Here is a 17,374-nt window from a genome sequence, read left to right on the forward strand (position 1 = left end):
ATGTAATATCTTTAATGAAACAAAATAAAATTTCCTCTATGTTAATTGAGTCATACTTTCTCTAAACCTGGCCTTTAAAAAAATCCCCTGGGGCACAGTCCCATCCGTTCTGTTCTTTGATTTTCCTTCCACTGATCCCAAACCTCTGCTGTAGTCTGCGTCCTTTCAAAGGACAAAAGCAGACCCGGAGGCCTCAGAGCCGCCCGCAGCACGCTTCTGCCCGCGGGAGGTGCAGCGCCCATCACCATCAGGAACTTGTCTGCCAGGGACAGTCAAAGCCTGAGGATCAAAGTGGCAGCATGTCATCGCCTTCACCTGCCTGTCTCCAGCAGCACAAAACCAGTCCTCCCAGCCAGCGCTCTGGGGACCGGCCGTCAGGGCAATGTGGTGGCTCCGTCCCCTGGCAGCCTAGTGTCCCAGGCTTCTCTTTGGACAGGCCTCGGCCAGGGCCTTTGGGGATCTCTGTGTCCATGGTATAAATTCGAGTGAGATTAGACACAATGTTATCAATGATTGGCTTGGTAAGGTCGTCACTAATCACCTGCCACCATGGCTTCTCTGCCTCGGCCTCGGCGGGCACCTGGACTCCTAAGACCTGCAGGGCCAGGTGTAGCACCGCCACCACTATGTGCTGAGCCTGGAACCAGACTCACTGCCCCCCGCAGTAGTTGTCCTGCAGCAAGGCCCAGGCAGTGATGGAGATGGGAGTCCGTTGCCAGCTGTAAGGATTCAGCCAGTTCTTTAGAGAAATCAGGTAGTGGAGCAGGTACCTGTGTGGGTGCTGAAAGGAGACTTGGAAGCTCAGTACCTGCAGCACAAGGAGCTGGCACTGCACAATGCTGTCCCGGGTCACCCAGAATCGGGAGTCCAGCTCCAAGGGCTCGCTGCCCGGGTGGAAGTACCTGTTGGACACGTTGATGATGTCACGGGTTCGTAGGGGCTGTTCTTCCACTTTGCCAGGCAAGTAAAGGGCAGACATGGCGACCAAGTAGAGGTCATAGGCGTCCACGTTGATCTCACAGAAGAACTTATGGTAAATGGCACAGGCGGTGGCGAGGGGAATGGCCTGCATCCCTAGCTTGACACCTGCCTCCATGGTGAATGTTGTCACGCGGAAGGGCTCCCTCGCCTGGGTTTCGGGCCACCCCTTGGCGCCCGGCACCGCGTCCTCCTCTCTGCAGCTGTCCAGGCTAAGGTCCTCCATGGGGCCCTGCCCGGAGGCCCCAGACCCAGTGGGAAGGGCAAGAGTCTCCTGTGAGGTGCCTGTGCCAGCCAAGTCCTAGCCCAGTGCCCTGCCCCGCCCCCGCCCCGCCCCGCGGCCCCACCTACCCCGCCCTGCCTAGGCCTGACTGCCATGCAGGTTCCAACAACAATTATTGAGGAGACTGTATGACTCCATTCTATGCTTTTGCCTCCTTTGTCAAATATTAATTGAGCATAATGGTTAGGGTCGACTTCTATGTTCTCTGTTCTGTCCCATTGGTCTTTATGTCTTTTTTAGTGCCAGTAACAGGCAGTTCTGAGAATGGTGGCTTTGTAATATAGCTTGATATCTGGTATTGTGATCCCTCTAGCTTTGTTCTTTGTCCAGATTGCTGTAAGTATTTGGGGTCTTTTTTTAAATCCATAGGAATTTTTGGAAACTTTCTTCTAGGTCTTCTAGATACGCCATTGATATTTTAATGGGGAATACATTAAAACTGTACATTGCTTTGGTTAGTATGAACATTTTAATGATGTTGATTGTACCAGTCCATGAATATGGTATGTTCTTCTATTTGCTTTAGTCTTCCTCTATCACTTTTTTCAATTTCCTGTAGTTTTCCAAGAACAGGTTTTTACCTCCTTAGTTAAGTTTAGTCCTATGTTTCTTAATTTTTTGTTGCACTGGTAAATGGCATTTTTTTTTAAGTTTCTCTTTCTAAGTTCATTATCTGTGTATCAAAAAGTCATAGAATTCTGTGTGTTAATTCTGTACCCTGTTACATTGCCAAAATTATTTATTAAATCTCCTAGTTTTTGATGGATTCTTTAGGTATTTCTATGGACAGTACCATGCCATCTGCGAATTATGACAGTTTTACTTCTTCTTTTCCATTTAGCATGCCCTGTTTGACTTCTTCTTGTTTGATTGCATTGTCTAGCACTACCAGTACTCTGTCGAACAGAAGTGGTGAGAGTGGGCATCCCTGTCTTGTTCCTCTTCTTAGAGTAATTGTTTTTGCCTATTGAGTGTGATGTTGTCTTTAGTTTTGTCACATAAGGCTTTTATAATGTTGAGGTATGATCCCTCTATGCCCAGTTTGCTTAGAGTTTTTATCAAAATTGGGTGTTGGATTTTGTCAAATGCTTTTCCTGCACCAATTGATATGAATCTCTCTCAATTTGTTTATGTGATGCATCACATTCATTGATTTCAGGATGTTGACTCATCCTACTTCCCCAGAATATATCCACTTTTGCATGATGTATGTTCATTTCAATGTAATGTTGCATCGGATTTGTTAGAGTTCTGTTGAGGATTGTAACATCTATGGTCATCAGAGATATATTGGCCTGCATTTTTCTTTCTTTGTATTTTCTCTATCTGGTTTTCGGATTAGAGTAATGCTGGCTTCATAGAAAGCATTTGGAAATGGTACTTCCTTTGAATTTTATGGAATAGTCTGAGGAAGAAGGTTTTAGTTTTTCTTTGAACACTTGGTAAAACTCCCTGTGAAGACGTCTATCCCACGCTTTTGTTTGCTACAAGTTATTTTTGTGACTATTTGAATTTCCAGAGTAGTTAGTGGCCTACTCCTATGTTTTATTCTTCCTAATTGAGTTTAGGAAGATTGTATTTTTCTAGGAATATGTCCATTTCTTCAGGGTTGATCAGTTTGTTGGAGTAGAGTTGTCCATTGTATTTATTTACAATCCTTTTTATATCTGTGGGGTCTTTTGCTATTTTGCCTCTTTCATTTCTGATTTTGTTTACTGGGGTCCTGTTGGTGAGCCTAGCTAGAGGTTAATCAATCTGGTTTATCCTTTCAAAGAAATAGCACATGTATTTTTAATCTTTTGTGCGGTTTTTGGTCTCTATGTCATTTATTTCTGCTGTGATCTTCATTATTTCCTTCCTGCTGCTCAGTTTGGGCTTTGCTTGTTGCTCTCTCTAACTTTTTAATTTGTGGGGGTTAGATAATCTGTTAACTGTTTTTCTTGTTCTTTGAGTTAGGCCTGTAATGCTATGAAGTTCCCTCTAAGGACTACTTTCAGTGTGTCCCATAGATTTTGGATTTTTATTTTTAATTGTCATTTATTTCCAGGATGATTTTAATTTCTTCCTTAATCTCTTTGGTAATCCAGTAATCTATCTTTGTACACAAAAGCCCTGTGACCGGAATGGCAGAATGACCAGAATGGCTGGTGGCTAGGAATTGCATTGCAGCAGGGAACAAGCCTTATCTGGGCCCCAATCTGCCATATCCCTACCAGCCTTGCCTCCTATCTGCCCCCAATTCCCCATCCCCCATTCGGGGTGGGACTGAGAAGCAAACCACCCACAGCCTTTCCCCCTGGTCAGCCACACCCTATATGGGCAAACGCCCAGATTGGAGGCATGGCCCTCTGGTTTACTGCCAATGGTCACTAACCGCTGCCAGCCTGGCCCCATGTGCCCCCATCTGGGGAGGCCACCCAGACTGCTTCCTTACAGGAATTCATACCAAGGGCCTCCATTTATTTAATAAAAAACTCTTTAGCCTCCAAGTATTTGATTTTGTTATATCTTATTGTAGTTTATTAGTAATATTAGAGGCCCAGTGAACGAACTTTGTACACTTGGCGGAGTCCCTCACCCTCTGGCAGTCTGGGAGACCTCAGGGGATGTCCGAATGATGGCTTAGGCTTAATCCCAGTTGCCGAACATTCTTAGTGCCTCTGTGGAGGTGGGAGAGCTTCCTGCCTCTGCTGCTCCTCTTGCCAGTCGTCAGCACAGGATCCAGCTGAGTGGCCCTGCCCTTGTGGGAGGTCACTGACCACCAAGGGTAGCTCTTGCATTGAGAGTCTACCCCCTGGGTGTCAGAGCACATCATAGCAATCGGTCTTATCTCTTTTTTATGACCTTTACTTTGAGATTTCTTCTTTCTTTCTTTTCTAAATTGTTTTATTGCTTAAAGTATTACAAAGGGTATTATATATGTCTCCTTTTTCTTCCCTGCCCTGACAATCCCCTGGACGACCCTACCCCCCAGTGTCTTATGTCCATTGGTTATGCTTATATGCATGCATACAAGTCTTTTGGGTGATCTCTTACCCTCCCCGCCTGCTCCCAAACGCTCCCCGGCCATCCCACTGTAGTTTGACAGTCTGTTCGAAGCTGCTCTGCCTCTGTATCTATTTTTGTTCATAAGTTTATAATGGTCTTTATTATCCAGAAATGAGTGAGATCATGTGGTATTTTTCCTTCATTGACTGGCTTATTTCACTTAGCATAATGCTCTCCAGTTCCATCCATGCTGCTGCAAATGGCAGGAATTCCTTCTTTTTTACATCAGCATAGTATTCCATCATGTAGATGTACCACCGTTTTCTAATCCATTCATCTGCTGATGGGCATTTAGGCTGTTTCCAGATCTTGGCTATGGTGAATTGTGCTGCTTTGAACATAGGGGTGCTTATATCCTTTCTGGGCTCAGAGGTTTGGCAAACTTTCCTGCCCAGATCCCTGGTTTTTACCTTACCAGAGAACTCTGCCCTTCCTGGCTGCATACTGTCTCACCACCTGAGTGTACTTTGCAAATTCCGGGTGGGTGTTATTAGTTTCAGCTGCTCACTCCATTTGCTCCAGTACAAGCCCTGGGATGTGTCTGCCTATTCCATCACCATCTTGGCTTCCTGAGATTTATTTTTTTCAAATATAATTATTGATCCCCAATTTTTTCCCCCTCCTTTGCCTGAAAAGTATTTTCTCTCCTTCCACTTTCAGTCCATGTGAGTCCCTTATTCTGAGGTGGGTCTCTCATAAACAGCATACAAAGGGGCCTTGTTTTATTATAATTTTGGCCATTATATATCTTTGAATGGAGTGTTTAGTCCACTTAGGTTTAAGGTTATTTTGATAGGTACTGATATTTTGCCACTTTTTTCTTTATGCCTGTGTTTCTTCTGTCTCTTCTATTCCTTCTTTTTACAACAGTCCCTTTAGCATTTCTTGCATTGATGGTTTAGTAGTGAAACACTCAGGTTTTTTTTGTTGTTGTTTTTTTTTTTTCTGTGAAGACACTGAATTCCCCTATAGTTTTGAATGATTGCCTTGCTGGATAAGTATTCTTGGATGTGGTCCCTTGTTTTGCATCACTTTGTATATTCCCTTTCATTCCCTTCTGGCCTGATGTGTTTCTGTTAAAAATCATTTGATAATCTGAGAGGAGAGCCTTTGTAGGTAACTCTCTGTCTCTCTCTTGCAGCCTTTAAGGTTCTGTTTGTGTCATTATTGTTTGCCATTATAATTACAATGTGTCTTGGTATAGGTCTTATTGGGTTCATCTTGTTTGGGATTGTCGGTGCTTGTGTAACTTTTTCTTCCCAAGATCAGGAAGTTTTTCTCATTATTTCTTCTAATAGGTTTTCTAATCCTTGTTCCTCATCTTGTCCTTCTGGCACCCTTATTATACACATGTTACTTTGTTTCATGTTGTCCCCAATCTCCCTTTGGATATCCACCTGCTTTCTATTTTTTCTCTCCAATTGCTGTTCAGATTGTGTTGTTCAGGGTGTGTTACTCTGCCCTGTCTCCTAAATCACTGATTCAATCCTTTTCTACTTCTAGTCTACTATTGAAACCTTCCATCATATTTTTTATTGTAGCTATTATCAATTTTTTTCATTTTTCCTTGATTCTTATGTAAGTTGTAGACTTCCCATGCATCTGGTGTATGAACTTTACGACCCTTATTCTGAATTCCTTTTTGAACATATTGTATGTCTCCATTTAATTGAGTTCCTCTTCTGGCAACTCCTCCTTTTCTGTCCTTTGGGGGTTGTTTGTTTGTCTCCCCATTTTAGCTATCATTGCAGAACCCAGGTGCCAGGGTGAGATGGGCCAATGGCCACAGAGTCGATCGGCAATTCAATTGTACACTCCAAGACTCACAGGAGGCAGTGGCAGTGGTGGGGGGCTGGAGTCCCGGTGTCCGTGGGTCTGCTGCTGCCGTAAAAAGGTCTTTGGCCAGAGTGGTTCTCAGGTGATGTCTGAGGCCCATCTGGGTGGACCTGAGGCTGGGTTCCTAGTCATAGCAGCTCTCCCCTTCAAGATGGCTTGTTTTCTTAGAACCATATTTAACATCAAACAGTGTAGTAACATAAAAATACTAAAGATTGTGCAAGGAGCCGATTAAAATTAGAATGGAGAAACAAATCGGAACTATGTATACAGAGTTGCATTCATACTGGACATTGTTTTCTGTCATTTTAACTGAAGAAATAGTAAAAGTAAGAAATCTGAGAAGTGGTAGAGGAGGAATAAAGTACCTAATCATTTTGAATGAATATTTGTTTGTTTTGAAAAATAAATAGTTTATGTAAGCCGGGTGCACTGGAAAAAAATGAAATAGATGTGTCAAAACATAAATGAAGTAACAGAAACATTCTAAAAAGTAATCCACATTGCCCAGTCAGTATTGCTCAATGGTTGAGGATAGAATTGTGAACCAAGATGTCTCATCATCTATACCTGGTCAGGACACATGCCCAGGGTGCTGGCTGGTTTGCCAGTATGAGACATTTAAGGAAGCCGCTGATCAAAATATTTTTCTTTCATCTATGTTTCCATCTCTCTATCCCTCTCTCCGGATAACCAAGAATAAGCCTATTAAAAAACAAGAATGGAATGTATGTGTTTTCCCATGGAATGTGAGACATTTTAGTCCTGATTACTAGAGGTCTTTGGAGGACTTTTATTAACCAACATATACGGTTCTGTGTTGAATACTTCAATGGAATATTGTTAATAATGAAGTGTTTCATATACTTACCATGAAAAAGGACTCTATCATTTTTGAAGGAAATGCTTGGCTTGGGAGAAGAATTTGAGGTAGGTCTTGATTATAGTTGCAATAGTAAGTAGGTTTCAAACAGTTGCTCCTTTTGTTCAGGTTAAATGTTATGTAGTGTTGATATTATTTGTACTCATTTTAGTCTGTGGGTGGAAAAACTATTAAAGTAGACTACACCAAGAAACTATCTTTTCAAAGTGGGGGTGGGCAGAGGGCACCACTTCCATCAAGATATAGAGGTGATGTAAGAAGTCTGAGAAGTGGAAGAGGAGGAAGTAAGAGAAGCAAAAGGACCCTCAGGTGGAAAACACTTAGGTGATGTTTCAAAATCTAGGGATGGTAGGAGATCTGACTTAGGTAAACACATAATACAATATGCAAATGAGGTATCATAGACTTGTGTACCTGAAGCCTATGTGATCATATTAACTCCTATAAATTCAGTAAAGAGTGCAGAAACTGTCAGTAACTCAAATGTTTTTTTTAAAAATTAAAAAAGATGTGAGCATGAAACCATTATTTATGTGAAAACAGTAACATTGAATGAAGAGATACACCTCAATTTCATTCATATCATTCAAAGCAAAAGAAATGATACCATTCATTAGTTTGAGAATGCATACTGATGATCAATATGATTTGTAATTGCTGAAGAGGTATAGCACTTCTAATAATGAATGCAATATGTAATGTGTGAAACACTCCTAATGACCTTACAGGGATAGGATTTAAACCTCAAGCTAAATTCAGTGTATTTTGGCATTACTGTTTGCCTCTAGTCACTTCAACTGTTCTCTGAAGAACTCAATTCTATTGATCTTATGTTAGAATGTTACACTTTGGGAACAGGAAGTCATGTAGGTTTAAAGTGAAGAATCATACTTATTGAACTACTAAGAATTTGTTCTGAAAGTACCCTTCTTTCGTCTGAAAAAAAGAACATCAGTTCACCTTGGAAAATTCCCACAGAAATAAAATTTTGTCTAACTATATAAACTTCAAGGACACACACTTCGTTATTTAGAATTGGATTTGAAATACGAGTTTTGAGTATAGGAATGTGCAACCCTCTACTGTGTAAAATAATAATCTCTATGATTAATTTGATAAGACGATCTTGTAACTACGTTTGATGTAGAAAAATTTCCATTTGGAAATTACATAAGAGAAATGTCTATGGTATTAAATAGATTCACAAAGGGGTCTCTGACTCAGGAAAAGGCTAAAAACCAATGATTCACCAAGTTTATTGGTCTTTCTTTCTTTCTTTCTTTCTTTCTTTCTTTCTTTCTTTCTTGTATATGAGGAATATGAAACATGAATAAAATGTTGATGATCTATTTTCTAGGAGGTGTCTTTTAATTAATTCATCTATTTACTTATTTGACTGACTATGAAAGGAAGGTATATTCATTTCAATATATCTGTAGCAGGAAAAGTTGGTTTCATATTAACCAGTTTTCCCAATTTCAAAGATTTAGTGTCCATTTGTGGTAATTAGGTGTGTGACATTTCACAGGAAATTTCCTAAAATGTTATTGCAGAGTTTCTGCAAGATGAAGGTAAATGTTCCCATTTTTGCCATCTGGGTGATACTGAGAAGAGTTTGCCAGTTCATATTTGGCCACATATGAGGATGCTCATAGTTCTTCTTTCCCATGACAAATTACAGAATTGGAAGATAAGCCTCTTTTCTATTTGAAAATGAAAACAGTGATTGTTAATTATGCATTATTCAACTTGTTTTCTTAAATACTATTAAAATAGAGTGTAGTATTCTGATCAAATAATTATTTTATAAATTAACTTTAGGAATTATATAATAACATTTGTTTAACACTTTTTTGTAATGCATCATGTTTTGACTTTTTATATTTTAATTTTTAACTATGACGTTACATGTTTTCAAAGCTTGTATTGAGATGAAATCAATTTGAAGACTAGTTGAGACTGTTTTCTTGTATCTTTTAAATAACTTCTTTAACTTTGTATATCTGGATTTTCTGCATTCAAATTCCAGTGTGTGTGTGTGTGTGTGTGTGTGTGTGTGTGTGTGTGTGTGTATGTGTTTTGTTTTGTTTTATTGGCACGTATATATAATGCTGCTTCAGTTCTTTCTCAGTAATCCAAACTGATTTTCAATAACTCTGAGCACTGTACTGAAGACATGCAAAGATAGAATTTTATCATTTTGGGCTAACCAGCATGCTTATGACCATGATCCTGTTTAGTAAAGATTTATACACAATAATCAGGCTTGACCATTTAACAAATGTTGACCCTACTCAAATAGAATGATGTTATTTATAACACAGAGGATGGCGGACATACAATTAATCTTCACAGAAGTGGCTCCAGGGTGGATTCCCTTCCACTGAAAATAACTCCACCTTCAGGAAGGTGGGATCCTCCACCTAAAAGACCTGCCCATTCTGTTCCAAGGCAAAGCACTACTGGGATGGGAAGTCAAGGTAAATGGTGCAGTCGCTCATGGATTAGAGTGATGAGCTGTTTTAAAAGGAATGCTGTACTTTAATTTCAGGAAGCCATGTGGAAAGTGAGTAGTGGATGGGCATCTGTACTGAACTCTATCTTATTGTTTCATTGTTAGGAAATAATTCTTCATCTTCTGATTAGTGAGGTAAGAAGCAGATAATACCAGAGTGAGGAATGCATTCCTTTTAATCCATGTTGATACAGTTTCCCTCTTTTTTATAGTTACATTTTTAATATTTTAAGAAAAATGGTTTTAGTGTCATAATGTTCCACAATAAATGTTACTATTTCCAGAAAAACTATTTTAAATGCAATAATTTTACATGAAATAAGCATTAATATTCCAAGAAAAACAATTTTAAATATAATAATACTGGAAACCCAGTGTACAATTTGTGCATGGATGGTGTCCAGCCTGCACACCCCAATCGCTGGGTTGGCCATGGGGAGGGGATACAGGTGTTTGGCTGGCTGGCCCCACCCTGATCGAGTGGGGGATCAGATGGGGGATGAAGGCCCATTTGATGAAGGCCAGGGGAAGGGACTGTGGGCAGATTACTGGTTGGCGGGTCCTCGATCATTGCAAGGGTGGAGGGGGTCGAGGACAGAACAGTGTGGGGCTGCCTGGAGGGTGCAGCCCGGGATGCTAGCCAGACTGTCCCACCCCATGGTGGATCTCCTGGTCAAACTCCTCTTTGAAGGGACAATTTGCATATTAGCCTTTTATAATATAGTGTTACATGCAATAAACATTAATATGTTAAGAAAAAAAATAAATATAATATTACCAAAACAGTGCAAACCTATTTTATCACAAAGGTTGTAGGAATTATTAAATATCTGAAAATAATAGGATTCTTTTTATTATATTCTAAAACATATAGTTTTTACTCTGGCTCTATTTTATTCATCTGTTTATTCTTTTATTTTTTGAAATATTTTTTATTGATTTCAGTGAGAAAGGGAGAGGGAGAGAGACAGCAACATCAATGATGTGTGAGAATCATTGATTCTCTGCCACCTGCACGCCTCACACTGGGGACCAAGCCCACAACCCAGGCATGTGTCTTTGGCCGTAATCGAACCTGGGACCCTTCAGTCTGGAGGCAAATAATCTATCCACAGTACCTAAACAGCTAGGGCTATTTTTTTCTTTATTGATTAGGGTATTACATATGTGTCCTTATCTCCCATTTGTTCCTCCTACCTCCTCCTCATGTCATCACCCCCACTGGTGTCAGTGTCCATTAATCAGGCTCATATGCATGCCTCAATTCTTTTAGTTGATCTCTCTAACCCCACCTTCCCCTACCTTCCCTGCAGCAACCTTTTGCAGCAAAGATTCAGGAACTGGAAAAGTTTATGAACTAAAATGAATACACTGGACAAGAATTACATATATAGAAGGCATGGGGGAGCCAGGTGCAGACATTTCTCTCTAATAAAGAGCCTCTCTGAAACCTTGGGGCCTTTATTTACTTGAATACACATTTGCCCTTTAGCAAAACAAACAGGCATATCAATGGTAAAGTTTGGTAAACAATAAAAGTAATATCACGGAAGGAGGTTGCTTACAGCCATTTTGCCAACAGCAGGGTAACAAAATGCTGATTTTCAGCCATGCTGAATATCAAAGTCCATTCGCCTTCTGTAGGATTCTCGCATTGATATGTTCACTACTGTTGGTCTTTACTCATACATTTCCCCCTTTTTGCTTTCTTAATTAATTTACAATGGTGTATGCCATTAGCTGGGCTCAGATCCTTTTAAGACTTTTCATTCTGCATCTTAAGACTGGAAGCAAACATAGAAGAACAAGAAAGAAAGACAATAGTGGTTACTCTAAAAAGTAAACGTAGGGAGATTCGATGACAAGGATTGAATTCTTTCATGTCCTTCTAAATATTATTGTCAGGTCTTTAAGGAATTCATTCATAGTAGGCTTCTTTTGGGGCCATTAGTTTTTTATGGATCCCTTTCCCAGTCACTGTTAGCTTGTGACATGACAGCAATGATGTTCGAGTTCTGGATGGTGGACAAATGGTGAGAAATGACAATGTATGTCTGAGCTTTTTTGGCTTCATCATGGGCAACCTGCACCAATGCACCGATGATGAGTGCTGGCATGGCAAGGCATCTTCACCGTCCCACATCTCTGGATGTTTCTCCTCTGACTCCTCAGCGTTTTGCTTGGGGCCACTGCTATCTGAGGTTGCAGTAGTCTGGTCAGTTCCTCTCTCAGATTCATGTTGGAGGAACCACACAGCCTTGGAGGAGTTTTATGGAAACACACAAGTATATCCTCAACCAAATGGTCATAAAGGGACCCTTCTATAATACAGACTCAGTATCTTTCCATTTAACCAGACCATTTTGCTTTGGCTTATTCTGACACCTGTGTAATTCTATGGATGTCTTGCCATCAGCATTACAAGGGAAAATTTTATGGTAATTAAGGCTTGGTGTAGTCTACTTACAGGAGATTTCTTCACTATTCCCCCACTTTAGTTTTTCAAGTTGGGATTTAGAGGCCCTTGTAGCAAATATAACATGCAAGGGGGACATTTCTTGATAATCTGTTTTGCCTGCTGTACAATATTTTGGCAGGCTGATGTAAAAGTTGATGAGATTCTGTGGCCTGTTTAATAAAATAACTAATTGATAGGCGCATGTATTTCCTTTTGTTAAAGGACCAGGACTTGTTCAAATAGTATAGATAGGCGTAGGTCACAGCCATTTAAATTGAGTAGTTGTAGTTCTGTTTACCAGGCCAGCAGCATAGGCAGATCAGAGATAATATGAGGAGGCTTTTGGAAATCCTGCAAGTCAGCGTTGATCATTTCTAATTCGATTCTTTGCACAGAAGTATGACTGGTCTGAATGACTTGGTCTGAATTCTTTGCATTATAAGCAGCTTTACCATGAGATGAACTATCAGTAAAAACAGTGACTGCTCCAGGAATAGGTTTCTGCCTATTACAACTAAGTTCCCCTGAATATTCTTTTATTTTCATTTGCTAATTTAAATCAGTCTAAAATAAGGCTTCTTTCCTAACTTCCTTTGTCATTGGGTGGGGACAGTAAATGACGCTAATAGGGTTTTTGCTATCAGTCTTTGAGTATATTGACATAAGCATTGTTTACCGAGGCAAAATGCAAATTGTTTACTTTTGTTTATGAGGCCTAATACATTTATTTTTAATTATAGTTTTCTAGATATTTGAAGGGAATCTGCTCCTGTTTTTTCTTCCAGAGTAATTTCTAGGCAACATTTAGGGAGTTTCTTTTAAAAACATTTTTCTTTCTTTTAAATACAGCTACAAACTTGGTTCCTTTTAAGAAATACCAATAACAGAGAGGTATGCTGGCCAATTGTGCAATGCATACAGATTAAGTAAAAGTAACTCTCTTTTTTTATCGTGTCTTATCAATGGTGAGATTTAATGCTCAAATAATAACTTTTTGTTTACCTTGTAAATAGTAGCAGAAGAGATTTAAAAATTTTCCTGTTTATTAAGCTTAAAATTTACTTTTAAACAGCATTCTTTTGGCTAGTGCTCATTTGCATAGGTATAGAAATTTTACTCTGGACTGAGAACAAATTGCTAATAAAATATCTGCTTCTCCTATAACTGAGTTTATGTGAGACCTTGATTATTTTGTAAAAAGCTAATTTGTTAAGTGACTAAAGTATGTATCTTTATTGAGAAAGCAAAGTTAGTAAACTTATACATTTGACCTATGAAGTCCAGATGTTGCACTACCCCCTGGCCTATCTAAAGATCAGGCTGTCAGGGCTCCCATCTTAAAATTCTGCTGCTGAATATTCCGATGTTGCTTAAGAAGTATTCAGCAACTTTGTCCTGCCATTCCTTAGAGGGTGAAACTTTTATAACATTTAAAATACGTGTATGTAAAGCGAACACAGTTATTAATTTTTATTTGATGAAGCTTCAAGTGATTTCAAGTATATTAGCTCGGCGTAATTTGGTTTGAAAATATTTCTTTTCCTAAAATATTTCTTTTAAGTGGAGAGTAAACCCTTGAATTATTCCATGGCACTTGAAAAGTTTCAAAGCTATCTCTTGGTTAAAGTCTTGAAATTTAACATGGAAAAACTATCACAAATATGTGTAACCCAAACATTACATTATACATTTCTTGTAATTATTCTAAAATAGATCAATAAAATTTTAACTTGTTTTTATATTCAAAATTTTGTTCAGACCATAGAATTAATCCTCTTTTTTAATCAGTCCAATAAAATATTATATCTTAGGTTGAAATTTTACCACACATAGTACACATAAGGACTACACTATATTTTGTACTACTAAGTTTTTCCAGAGAAATCACAAGAATTATTTTTCTTGATAATGAATTTCTAAACTGTATGCATTGTATCATTACAAGCATATAATTTCTCCCAATTTAATTTGAACTTTTAACTCTTGGAAGCCTTAAATTTTAGGTGGTAAGTTAAATACTTAGCAGTTCTTAGTTTTGTAATACCTTCACATTTTATGGATATATTTCCAATAAAATTAACAAAGACTTATCTAATTAATAGATTCAAAACTGTCCTTGATTTTTTCATTCGAGTCAAACTCAAATTAATATTTCAGTATTTTGTTATTAAGAACATTTAGAGTTTTAATGTTTTATTACATAATGTAAGCAACTCCAATTTTTTAAGTTACCAAAGACTTTGGAAAAGTATGCTTAGACATATGAGGTTGCCAAAGAAGTAGGGGGAGAAGGGAAGAAGGCCTGTAGCCATTTGAATTTTAAAACCACCATATTTTTCCTTCAGAGATAACATCTAAGATTGCTTTTCCAGATTCTCTGCTTTTACAGGGAGAAGATCCACTGCCCTTTCCTCCAACAGAGAGTGCAGTCAGCCCTCTCCTCAGTGACTGCACCTTCACCATCAATATATTTATTTATATTTATTACTGAAAAGCTTTGCCACAAAGCCTTCATTTTAGTTATATCTATCTATTTAACTTTTAACAATTTTGAGATTCCAAAGCCAGTTATCACCATCTAAGGCATTTTACTTTGGCAAATTTTGCAGCAGAGAAAACTTACTGGCTTTCATTGGCTTTAATGTTAACCTTGGAATATGGTCCATTATTATTTAAGAACTGCCCCTTATTATGGAAACACTAATCTTATTGCCTAAACACAGCCTGTATATTTTCCTTGTGTCATTTTCTCCATCTTATAAAGAAAAACCGTCTGGGGTTTGTACTATAGCATCTGTGAAGAGATGGGGGTCAGTCCAAGAGGCCACCCAAAATCGGGTGGGGTGCGACTTCTCTTAAGCTAGTGTTTTTCTCTTCACGGGTACAGAAATCCCAGAGATATCCCATAAATTGTGAGGAATGTCTCATCTATCCAAATTTCAAATGACGGTCTGGGAAATAAAATGAGACTTTTAATAACACTCACGGGAGTGGGCATACATTTCACAGGATCACCAAAAGACTAGTAATTAATGGGTTGGGATGTGTTTTAGATATTTAGTAATGGCCTGTCCATCTACTGTTTCTTTTCTTATTAAATTAAATTGAAGGCATGCGTGATAGACTAACAATGAACAACCAAAACAGATTAATAATAATCAACAGACAAGCGCCCATAACATAGAGACAAGGCTTAATAAATCAGAGTAGTTTTCATGGATCTTATCCTATTCAGCTCTTAATGGCATTGGCTGTCCTCTAAAGTTATTTTAGCTAAAATCTGCCTGTCCCAAGTTGTCATGTGGTAATGTTCAGACAAAGCATTAAAGAGTCCTTTTGTAAAATGACTTTTAACCCCATTTTCTCTAGCTGCTGAGCCTTTCCACACTAGAGGTGGAGGACCCAGGGCTTAGGTATTACAGACTTTTGATCACCAATACGAATTAGGCATAATGCAGTGTGAACAAGAGCCCACATAGTTCAACATGACAAGGTTACCTTTTTTCCTAGCGCCTGATTTAAGAGAGTACCTTTTGATATTTTAATTCCTTTATCCTTGAGCATACAAGGAAATGTTTACAATGATTTTTTTTTTGCCTTATACTCAAACTTTTCCTCATTATAGCCTGGAAGAAATAAAAGATTTTCTGCCCACTTTATGTTTCACAATTTCCAAAGCTAGCATGGGCCTTGTGCACAGAGAATTTTCCCCACCTTTTCAGTGCACTTCTCAGCTTTCTTATGAAATGTCTTCCTTTTTCACTCTGGTGAAATTTCTTCTCCAGATGCCCCACATTGGGCACCAGAATGCTGCAACCTTTTGCGGCAAGGATTCAGGATCAGGAAAAGGAGGTGCACACAAATAAATACACTAGACAACAAATATAAATTTAGAAGACATGGGGGAGCCAGGCAGAGACCTTTCTTTGTAGTGGAGAAGCTCTCTGAAACCCAGCAGCCATCAGTTTTTATTGACTTGGATTTAGGTTCAGTCCTAGCCTGAAAACAGCCCTCAGGCCCTCACCCAGACTGGCCAGGCACCCCATTGGGGACCCCCACCCTGAAAGGTGTGTGACCAGCTGCAAACACCAATCATCCCCTCATCCAGGCTGGCCTGGCACCCCAGTGGGGACCCCCACCCTGAAAGGTGTGTGACCAGCTGCAAACACCCATCATCCCCTCATCCAGGCTGGCCTGGCACCCCAGTGGGGACCCCCACCCTGAAAGGTGTGTGACCAGCTGCAAACACCCATCATCCCCTCATCCAGGCTGGCCTGGCACCCCAGTGGGGACCCCCACCCTGAAAGGTGTGTGACCAGCTGCAAACACACCCATCATCCCCTCATCCAGGCTGGCCTGGCACCCCAGTGGGGACCCCCACCCTGATCCAGGACACACTTCAGGGCAAACCAGCCAGCCCCCACCGGTGCACCAGGCCTCTATTCTATATAGTAAAAGGGAAATATGCCTCCCAGCACTGGGATCAGTGGAGCTGCGAGGCCTCCCAGCAGGGGGATCAGCATGACAGGGGACCACGCCCAAACCCCCTGATCGCCCTGAGGCTCTGTGTGTGACAGGGGGCGGGGTCTCAACTTCCCTATCCGCCCTGCTCTTTTCTGGAGAGGGGAAGTTGCCCCAAACCCCTGATCGGCCCTGCTCTGTGCCTGATAGGGGGGATTCCCCAATGCCCTGACCGCCCTGCGGCTCTGTGTGTGACAGGGGGCACGCCCCAACTCCCCTATAGGCCCTACTCTGTGAGTGACAGGGGGGAGCTCCTCAACCCCCTGATGGGCCCTGCTCTGTGCGTGACAGGGGAAAGCTCCCCAACCCCCTGATTGACCCTGCTCTGTGTGTGTCAGGGGGAGCTCCCCAACCCCCTGATTGGCCCTGATCTGTGCGTGACAGGGGGTGGCACCGCAACCTCCCCATCGACCCTGCCTTGAGTGTGACAGGGGGCGGTGCCCCAACCCCCCAATCGGCTCTACCCTGTGAGTGACTGAGGGTGGCATCACAACTTCCCGATCCACCCTGCTGTCTGCATGACAGGGGGCAGTGCCCCAACTCCCAAATTGGCCCTGCTCTCAGCCTGACCAGGGGCTGCACCTAGGGATTACACCTGCCCTCTGCCACCCGGCAGCAGGCCTAAGCCAGCAGGTCGTTATGTCGCGAGGGTTCCCAGACTGTGAGAGGGCACTGGCCGGGCTGAGAGACCCCTCTCCCCCCTGAGAGCACAAATTGTTGTGCACCGGGCCTCTAATATATATATATATATATATATATATATATATATATATATATATATATATATATATATATATATATATATATATACACACTACTGTCCCCCAGCCCCACTTGTCCTCTCTCACAGTC

At 40.6% G+C, this 17,374-nt stretch overlaps 1 pseudogene; it reads right to left on the reverse strand.

Moving 5' to 3' along the window:
* Positions 1 to 286: 286 nt before the first annotated feature.
* On the reverse strand, positions 287 to 1,225 carry LOC132225649 (cyclin-Q-like; annotated as a pseudogene).
* Positions 1,226 to 17,374: the final 16,149 nt, after the last annotated feature.

This window comes from Myotis daubentonii, chromosome Y, assembly GCF_963259705.1.
Source record: "Myotis daubentonii chromosome Y, mMyoDau2.1, whole genome shotgun sequence".
Classification (NCBI taxonomy): domain Eukaryota; kingdom Metazoa; phylum Chordata; class Mammalia; order Chiroptera; family Vespertilionidae; genus Myotis; species Myotis daubentonii.